General features: G+C 31.2%; 1 non-coding gene across 1 annotated transcript; it reads left to right on the top strand.

The window, feature by feature from the left end:
- The first annotated feature begins 1,534 nt into the window (after nucleotides 1-1,534).
- Nucleotides 1,535-1,606, top strand: Trnaa-ugc. Its single transcript has one exon. It is a non-coding gene; the product is annotated as a tRNA-Ala (tRNA).
- Nucleotides 1,607-8,235: the final 6,629 nt, after the last annotated feature.

Raw genomic sequence — 8,235 nt, 5'->3', positions numbered from 1 at the left:
CAGATCGCCCGCTAGATCGTCTTAGAGTATAATAAGGATTTAGAGTATACATATATTCTTTTCTGTTACAAACTGAATGACAAAATCAATATACCCCACCCCATCTTTTTGATGGTGGGTATAAAAATATTGGGATGATAAAAATGAAACCCACATGATCTTCCGTAGATGTCAGAAGATGCTATAGATTTTCTGTCGATATATATTTTGGTAAACTACTTCTGATAGCAACAGTCTGCTATCAGAAGAATGACGTTATAGCATTTCTTTATACAGTTATCTCTAGTGGAGGTGACGTGACAGGGTTTTCTCCAATACTTGCCATTTTAGGGTTAACATATCCCAGATCATCTTTCAAATACAAATTCCTACCATCATGTAAAGACATGGTTTTGCCACATCAAAACATTTCGGGTCATTATCTTAATCTGTGTTTAGAGATTTTATATATCATTAATATACAAAAAATAACCAGACACAGTCAAACTTGCTTATAACGAACTTGGCTATAACGAATTTACGGTTATTAGGAACAATTTTTTAAGTCCCGATATATTGGTTACTATTTTTATACACAAAACATCTGTTATAACGAACTCGGTTATTACGAATCCTCGAATAAAACGAACTGCTTTTTCAGTCCCTCAAGTACAATCTTATATAATTTTCCTTTTTTATAACGAAATTATGTGTTGAAAAAAACTTAAATTTGCTAAGAAATATATGAACAAATAACGACGGAATTTTGTTTTATTTTCTCTAGATTCAGATCATTTTAATATTAAACAACATAACTGTATGCTTTATGGACTGAACTAACTAAAATTTAATTGTTATATCAACTTTCATTTTATCTATTAACAACAAGATTTTTAAATTTACTGTCCCTCTTTCACAATTAAACAGTTCGTGCAACCATTCCACTTTAATATTTGTTAAGTACAATGCCTCAAAGCAAACAACAAAAAAGAGTACTTCAACTTAAGGCACCCTAGAAAGGAAAAAATCACCAAAAAACAGTTAGAAACAAAGAAACTGAAAAGGCGACATATTAAAATCATTCATATGAAGACAATTCATTCAACTTTTTCTTGTACTAAAAACTTTGCAAAAAACACGAAATCCTTCTTTAAAACATGGTAAGAGTAAGAGCCAAAAAGAAAATAGAAAGACAGGAACTAACAAACCTTTGGGGTAAATAAAAAGATATTAAAGAACGGAAATTACAGATGATGACAATGAGATGAGCAAAAATAAAAGTGATGAACGTTCGTTCGAGTGTTGAAATGTATAGAAAAAAAACCTAAATGTTTTTAATTGACAAAAAAAAATCTAAAATACCAATTTTTTCTAACTTAAATTTGAAAGGAATTTTGTTGCTATTTTTGTTAAGTGACTTATTAAACATTTTACTTAACTCTTTCTTTTGCTGCAATTGTTTGTTCTTTCCTTTACATTATAATTATTATTTTCGATGTGATCATTATTGTTAGGACAGGATTAAAGAAACTCATTAATCAGGCGTAAGATAAGAGGGGATGTAGCTCAGTGGTAGAGCGCTCGCTTTGCATGTGAGAGGCCCCGGGTTCAATCCCCGGCATCTCCAAATACTTTTTTTAATTAATTATTACTTTATTTATTTTATTTAATTATTTATCTTTAATTGTTAACAATTATTTTGTTGATAGTGCCCAAAAGTATGTAATTAATATTTTTTCATAATATACATATATTAGGTAAAGCATGCTAAATCTCTATAAAACATAAAATATGTCAGAAATTACCTTGTTCTTACTAACACATTGCAAGGTAAATTTTTGCAAGCAAATTCCCCGAATTAGCATTATTAATTGTTTTTAGCTCCTCCTAAAGATATTTAAATTTCAAACACACTTTTGTCCAGCAATTAATCTTAAATGTAATTTAATGATATTTATACTTGTATCCATTTTTTACTAAAATAACTACTGGGATCTATTGTATATATTAGTCAAGCTTAATTAACATTTTGAAAACAAATCCTTTGTTTAGAAATTGAGCGGTCCATAAATTAAAAATATTTAAAAATTCATCAGCAAACAAAAACATGAATTTATTAGAGTTTTTGTTTTTAAATCTAAGTCGATCCAGGTATTCCCTTAAAGAAAACATTTGCAAAAATCACAACAAGTTTTAAAAAATTATAACATTGACTCAATTATGGTGAGATGATGTCAAACTTAAAATAATAAGAAATATGAAGAGAAGTAGACTGTAGTAGTCGGTATATTATAAACAATTTTTTTTTCGTAGTTCATAGATAAATCTAGTAAAATACATAATTGGACATAGACATGTCAGAAGTGAACTTGTCAGTCGAAGACTAGTTAGAGCAAGATTAGTTACACGAAAACTATTAAAACCGAAATATGCCAGATGTAGACTATACAAGCGTAGATTAATCAGTGGTAGACTAGTCAAACGTAGACTAGTCAGACGAAGACTGGTCAGACGTAGACTAGTCAGACGTAGACTAGTCGGACGTAGAATACTCAAACGTAGACTAATCAAACGTAGACTAGTCAGACGTAGACGAGTCAAACGTAGACTAGTCAGGCGTAGACGAGTCAGACGTAGACTAGTCAGACGTAGACTAGTCAGACGTAGACTAGTCAGACGTAGACTAGTCAGACGTAGACGAGTCAGACGTAGACTAGTCAGACGTAGACTAGTCAGACGTAGACGAGTCAGACGTAGACTAGTCAGACGTAGACTAGTCAGACGTAGACTAGTCAGACGTAGACGAGTCAGACGTAGACTAGTCAGACGTAGACTAGTCAGACGTAGACTAGTCAGACGTAGACTAGTCAGACGTAGACTAGTCAGACGTAGACTAGTCAGACGTAGACTAGTCAAACGTAGACTAGTCAGACGTAGACTAGTTAGACGTAGACTAGTCAGACGTAGACTAGTCAGACGTAGACTAGTCAGACGTAGACTAGTCAGACGTAGACTAGTCAAACGTAGACTAGTCAAACGTAGACTAGTCAGACGTAGACTAGTCAGACGTAGACGAGTCAGACGTAGACTAGTCAGACGTAGACTAGTCAGACGTAGACGAGTCAGACGTAGACTAGTCAGACGTAGACTAGTCAGACGTAGACGAGTAGGACGTAGACTAGTCAGACGTTGACTAGTCAGACTTAGACTAGTCAGACGTAGACTAGTCAGACATAGACTAGTCAGACGTAGACTAATCAGACGTAGACTAGTCAGACGTAGACTAGTCAAACGTAGACTAATCAGACATAGACAAGTCAGACGTTGATTAGATAAATGTAAACTAGTCAGACGTTGAATAGTCAAACGCAGACTTGGCAGACGTAGTTTTGTTAGTCATAGAATATTTAGCCAGTCGTAGACTATTTAGACTCATAATAGTCATAAGTAGTCTAGACTTATCAGGCGTAGGCAAGTCAGATGTAGACTAGTCAGACGTACGTATGTCAGACGTAGACTAGACAAATGTAGAATAGTCAGACGTAGACAAGTCATATGTAGACTAGATTTGTCAGACTTAGACTAATGAGACGTAGACAAGTCAAACGTAGAATAGTCAGATGTAGACTAGACAAACGTAGACTTGTCAGACTTAGTTTCATTAGTCATAGTCTGTCATAGACTATTTAGAAAGACACTAGTCAGAAATAGACTAGTCAAGCTTTTATTCACAAATGTTTAATAAAGTTATTGATAGTTTATTGTAGGCATATTTGTAATGTTTTTATGATTACGGGGGATATACAGTAAATCATGCCAATTATGTCGGAAATTAAACTTCTGTTACCTTTTTAATTAAATGTAGCGTTCTAGTAGATTAACATTGATCGTCAAAACAAAATTTCACATCAACTTTGAAACAATACAAACATTATGTTAATGAATAGAAAATAAAAGAAATGGCAAATAAAATATATGAATAATTTATAATCTATGACGTCTTCATAATGATGTCTAGGGGGATTTTTTTACATATTTTTATTAATATTTTATAACGGAAAGCTTATTTGACATTAAACTTAAGGGTCAAGAAAAAATAAACAAAAAATTGGGGTTCAACAAAACATCTAAATAAATTAACATGATCTTAAAAAAATAAACAAAATATTAAAAATAAGTTGAAAATTGATATTTTAAAGCGGTTTAACACAAGTTACAAATTGTTTTAAAAACGAAAATTTAATCCGTAAGAAACTGACCTACAATTGCAATAAATCTTTGTTTAAATTAGAAACTGCAGTTATTTTGTTTTACAAAAAAGTCAACAGTTTTTTAAACTTGATTTAAAAATCCGCAATAAAAATTGTCAAACATATTCGTATTCAAATGTTAATAAGATTTTAATTATCACATCATAGCGAAACAAATAAGACGTGTGTTAAAAGTGTCAATTAACTGTAAACAACAATAAATATTTGTGTCTAATGTAAAGTTAAGATTTAACCCCACAAAGTAGAAGTGGTCGAAATGTGTCAACATATCTAAAGAGATAAGTAATCACTTATACAATCTGTATTATCTAGTGCAGGAGTTCAAAGACCTCATACGAATTCATATTTTTGTAGAAGTACATAAGCCCTTGGATCAAAAGCTGTGGATTTATTGTAAATGGCCGGAAGAGTCCTTGGCCAATATACGGTACAGGTCAAATCCTTCGTGCAACCACTCCAAAAGTACATACCATGTGGTTATCTGTGAGTCAAAAATTTTAAGGAATGACGCCGGAGAGTACTGACAAGATTAAAGGTATTGATACCTCTATACTCTGGATTGTATTAACACAAGGGCCTTGCAATGTTATTTCACCGGACTCTCTTAACGAACCCCTCGAACCATTTACGATTAAAAAATATTTAATGCATATTGCTATTACTGAATGTTTCAAATTTACTTCATTCTGTTAGGTTAAAGCCATGTTTTAGTGACCGGTTATCTTCATAAAGCAACTCAGCAAAAGTGCCAGATAACTGGTCCCGGTAGTTATATTAATTTCTCTATATCTATCTCATTTAATCTCTTTAATTTTGCTATTCCTTTCTTTAACATAATTTCTTTAAAATAAATTTATTTATCTGGCTCTACCGTTTAAAATTATATCACAACAACAAAAACAAACATCTGAAAAATATGTGTCAAAATGGCATCAAATGTCATCTCTTGTTTAAAATGCAAATATATGTATTTCTTGTCCATTTTGTACTATTTGCAATAAAAGTTTAGCGCATTTCAGCAAAACATTGGGCAAAAAAACGCATGCCGGTATGTTAATTTTTTGTATATTTTTTCGAAATCTTGCATATTTAACAAGTAAGAAAGTGAAGTTCAGCATTACCGACCATATGATACACTACACCAGTTATTCGAATATTTAAAAAGTGTTATATTTTTTAACAACAAAACATTTTTGTTGAATTTTACCTTGATTCCGATTTTTTTTGTATCTTATTGATGAATTGTTGATTTTGTTGTTGTTTTAGCCGATCCTCAAAAATTTGCTCGAATTATGCATAACTGATGACATTGTGATCCTTTTCTTTATAAGTGAATTATAGATCAAATTATTTTCTGAGGAGGACTGTATAAGGGGGCTAGGGTAAAATGAGGTACAATTATAACGAAAGTCAGCAGTGTTATTAAAGCCATTATAAAACTTAATTTTGCCTGCTTTTGTAGGGCGAGATACTAGACTATTGAACCTAATTGTGAGAATAAAAATTCTATGGGGTCCGGTGGTGTGCTCCATTACTTGAACAATTTTAAATATTCCGTATATATACAAACAGTCGATCAAGATAAATCGACTTAAAAAGTGATCCAATGAATTTTGGTATACTTTTTGGTTGTAAGACCAATATCTTGGACCCTAAACATCTGCACAAACCCATAACACCCTATAGTGGTGTAGGGCATACAAATCATATAAAATATAAATATTTATGCGTTCGGCTTCATTCATGACAACGCAGTGCAGAGGTAGATGACTTTTATGACTAAAAACGTTTAATGTTTAGAAAAAATATATATATAAATTCATATTTGAACTTTATCGTGTTTAAAAGATATTTGGTTAATGGCCCCGTTAAATACAGGGCAGTAAGATGCATGTGCCTTAATCTAAGGTTTTGAGAAGTGTGATTTAGCAAAGAATGACAGTGAAAAAGATAATAGAGGAAGTTGAGTTTTAAATATTATTTAAATTGCACGTGTGGCGTGAATATACATATTCACTTCCGCTTTAGCTGATTTTCAGTAGAATTCATTAAAATTAGCAAAAATTTCTTTAAAAACTCTATTATAGACTTTGTGAAATGTTTAATAAACAAGCATTTAGATTTTGAAAAGTTGCAATATTCTTCTAGACAAAAGATATATAAATTTTTGTTATTCTTTTTCTAGACTTTAATGATTATTTGATTTAATTTTTAAAGGTTATAAAGAAATTTTGTCTCCTTTAAAAAAATATCTATATTTCAGTAAATTTCCAATCAGACTAAAAGTTGTGTTAATATTACTGCTCCAGATAAATCCATTCGCCATTGTTTATCTAAGTTCTGTTACTAAAAATACATTTTAACCAGTTTGTGATTTTAACATCAACAATGTATTATTTTGTATAATTTGTTTATTTACTTCTAATAAGAAATAAACAAGCTTATGGAAATTAGAAAAGTTCTAAATTAATTTAGAAACGTTTTAATGTGAATAGTAAGAATAATAGAATGAGTATGTAAATGATTTCAAAATGATGTCACAATCACTAAAAATTTTAAATGCTTAATGTTATTAATTTTTATTAGCTTTATTAATAAAATTATTTATATCATTTTGATTATTTATTTCTTTAGACGATGTAGAAAAATGGAATAATTAAGAAATAAATTAAGAAATTTTAAATCAGGTATTAAGGAATATTTAATCATTATTTAAATAAATTGGAATGGAAAAGTAGACATGTGTAATTTTTGTATAGAAAAAGTATCTAGAAAAATTGCGTCTTTGTAGATAACTGTATTAAATTGAGTAATTTTCTATCTGTAGAAAATCTCACTGAAAGTTTTGTGCCTATAATATGAGCAAATTTCTCCTAATATGAAAAACTATTACTATCTGTTGATGAATTTGGCGTCCTAAATGATGTCCTATCAAAAAGACAGATGGACTCTTTTGATCTTTTTGTGAGATTATATTGACATTGACCAACAAGTTAACAACAATAGAAGAGATTCAGTAAGACTAACAATAGTGGGCGGGACATCTTCCATATAAAATGGGAAAATAAAACATGTATACGAAATAAATACTAAAATTTGTACATCCACCATCAAAAAAGATGTTTATATTGATTTTGTTGTATACCTATAAAAGTATTTATATTCTGGGTCCTTATTAAATTCTAAGACGATCTAGTTATGCCTGTCCGTCCGTCTGTCTGTTGAAAGCACTATACAGTGCAAACGGAATGAGCTAGAGGATTGAAGAGGATTTTCCACAAATATTCTCTATAGGTAAGGTTTGTTTGGCATTGAAAATGGGCAATATCGGTACGCGTTTTTGGATAGCCCCCATACAAATGGACCCCCGAAAAACAGCTTTAACGGGCATAACTATGAGTATAGATATAAAATTCGACACAAATAAGTTTCATATGGTCCAAAGTCTCTCTACCAAATTTTATGAGGATCGGTCCATAATTGACCCTACCCCCCATATAAGGCCCTCCCTCAGAAAATAACTTTAACACTCATTACTGGCTTAAAAATACGAGTATAGTGATAAAATTCGACACACATAAGTTTCAATGGAGGCAAAATCTCTATCAAGTTTTATGTGGATCGGTCCATAGTTGACCCCCATATAAGGTCCCCTTCAAAAAATTACTTTAACGCTAATTACTGGCTTAAAAATACTAGTATAGCAATGAAATTCGACACAATTAAGTCCGTTATAATCCAAAACATCTCTACCCAATTTTATTAAAATCTCTCTACCAAATTTATTGAGGATCGGTTCATAAGAAAACTACTTTAACGATCATTGCTGACTTAAAAATACGTGAACAATTAGGAATAAAATAAACCCTATCTCTCATGTAAAGTCCTCTTCAGTTAATTTGATGAGTAATATCATCCTGATGTTTATAGGGAAGCATTCCTTTTAACATCATACGGTTTGATGGTGGGTATATGAGATTCGGCA

Source organism: Lucilia sericata, unplaced genomic scaffold (genome assembly GCF_015586225.1).
Source record: "Lucilia sericata isolate MDLA Ls3-8-SP2 unplaced genomic scaffold, ASM1558622v1 Contig001300F_arrow, whole genome shotgun sequence".
Taxonomy (NCBI): domain Eukaryota; kingdom Metazoa; phylum Arthropoda; class Insecta; order Diptera; family Calliphoridae; genus Lucilia; species Lucilia sericata.
This window is presented reverse-complemented; position numbering and strand designations above follow the sequence as displayed.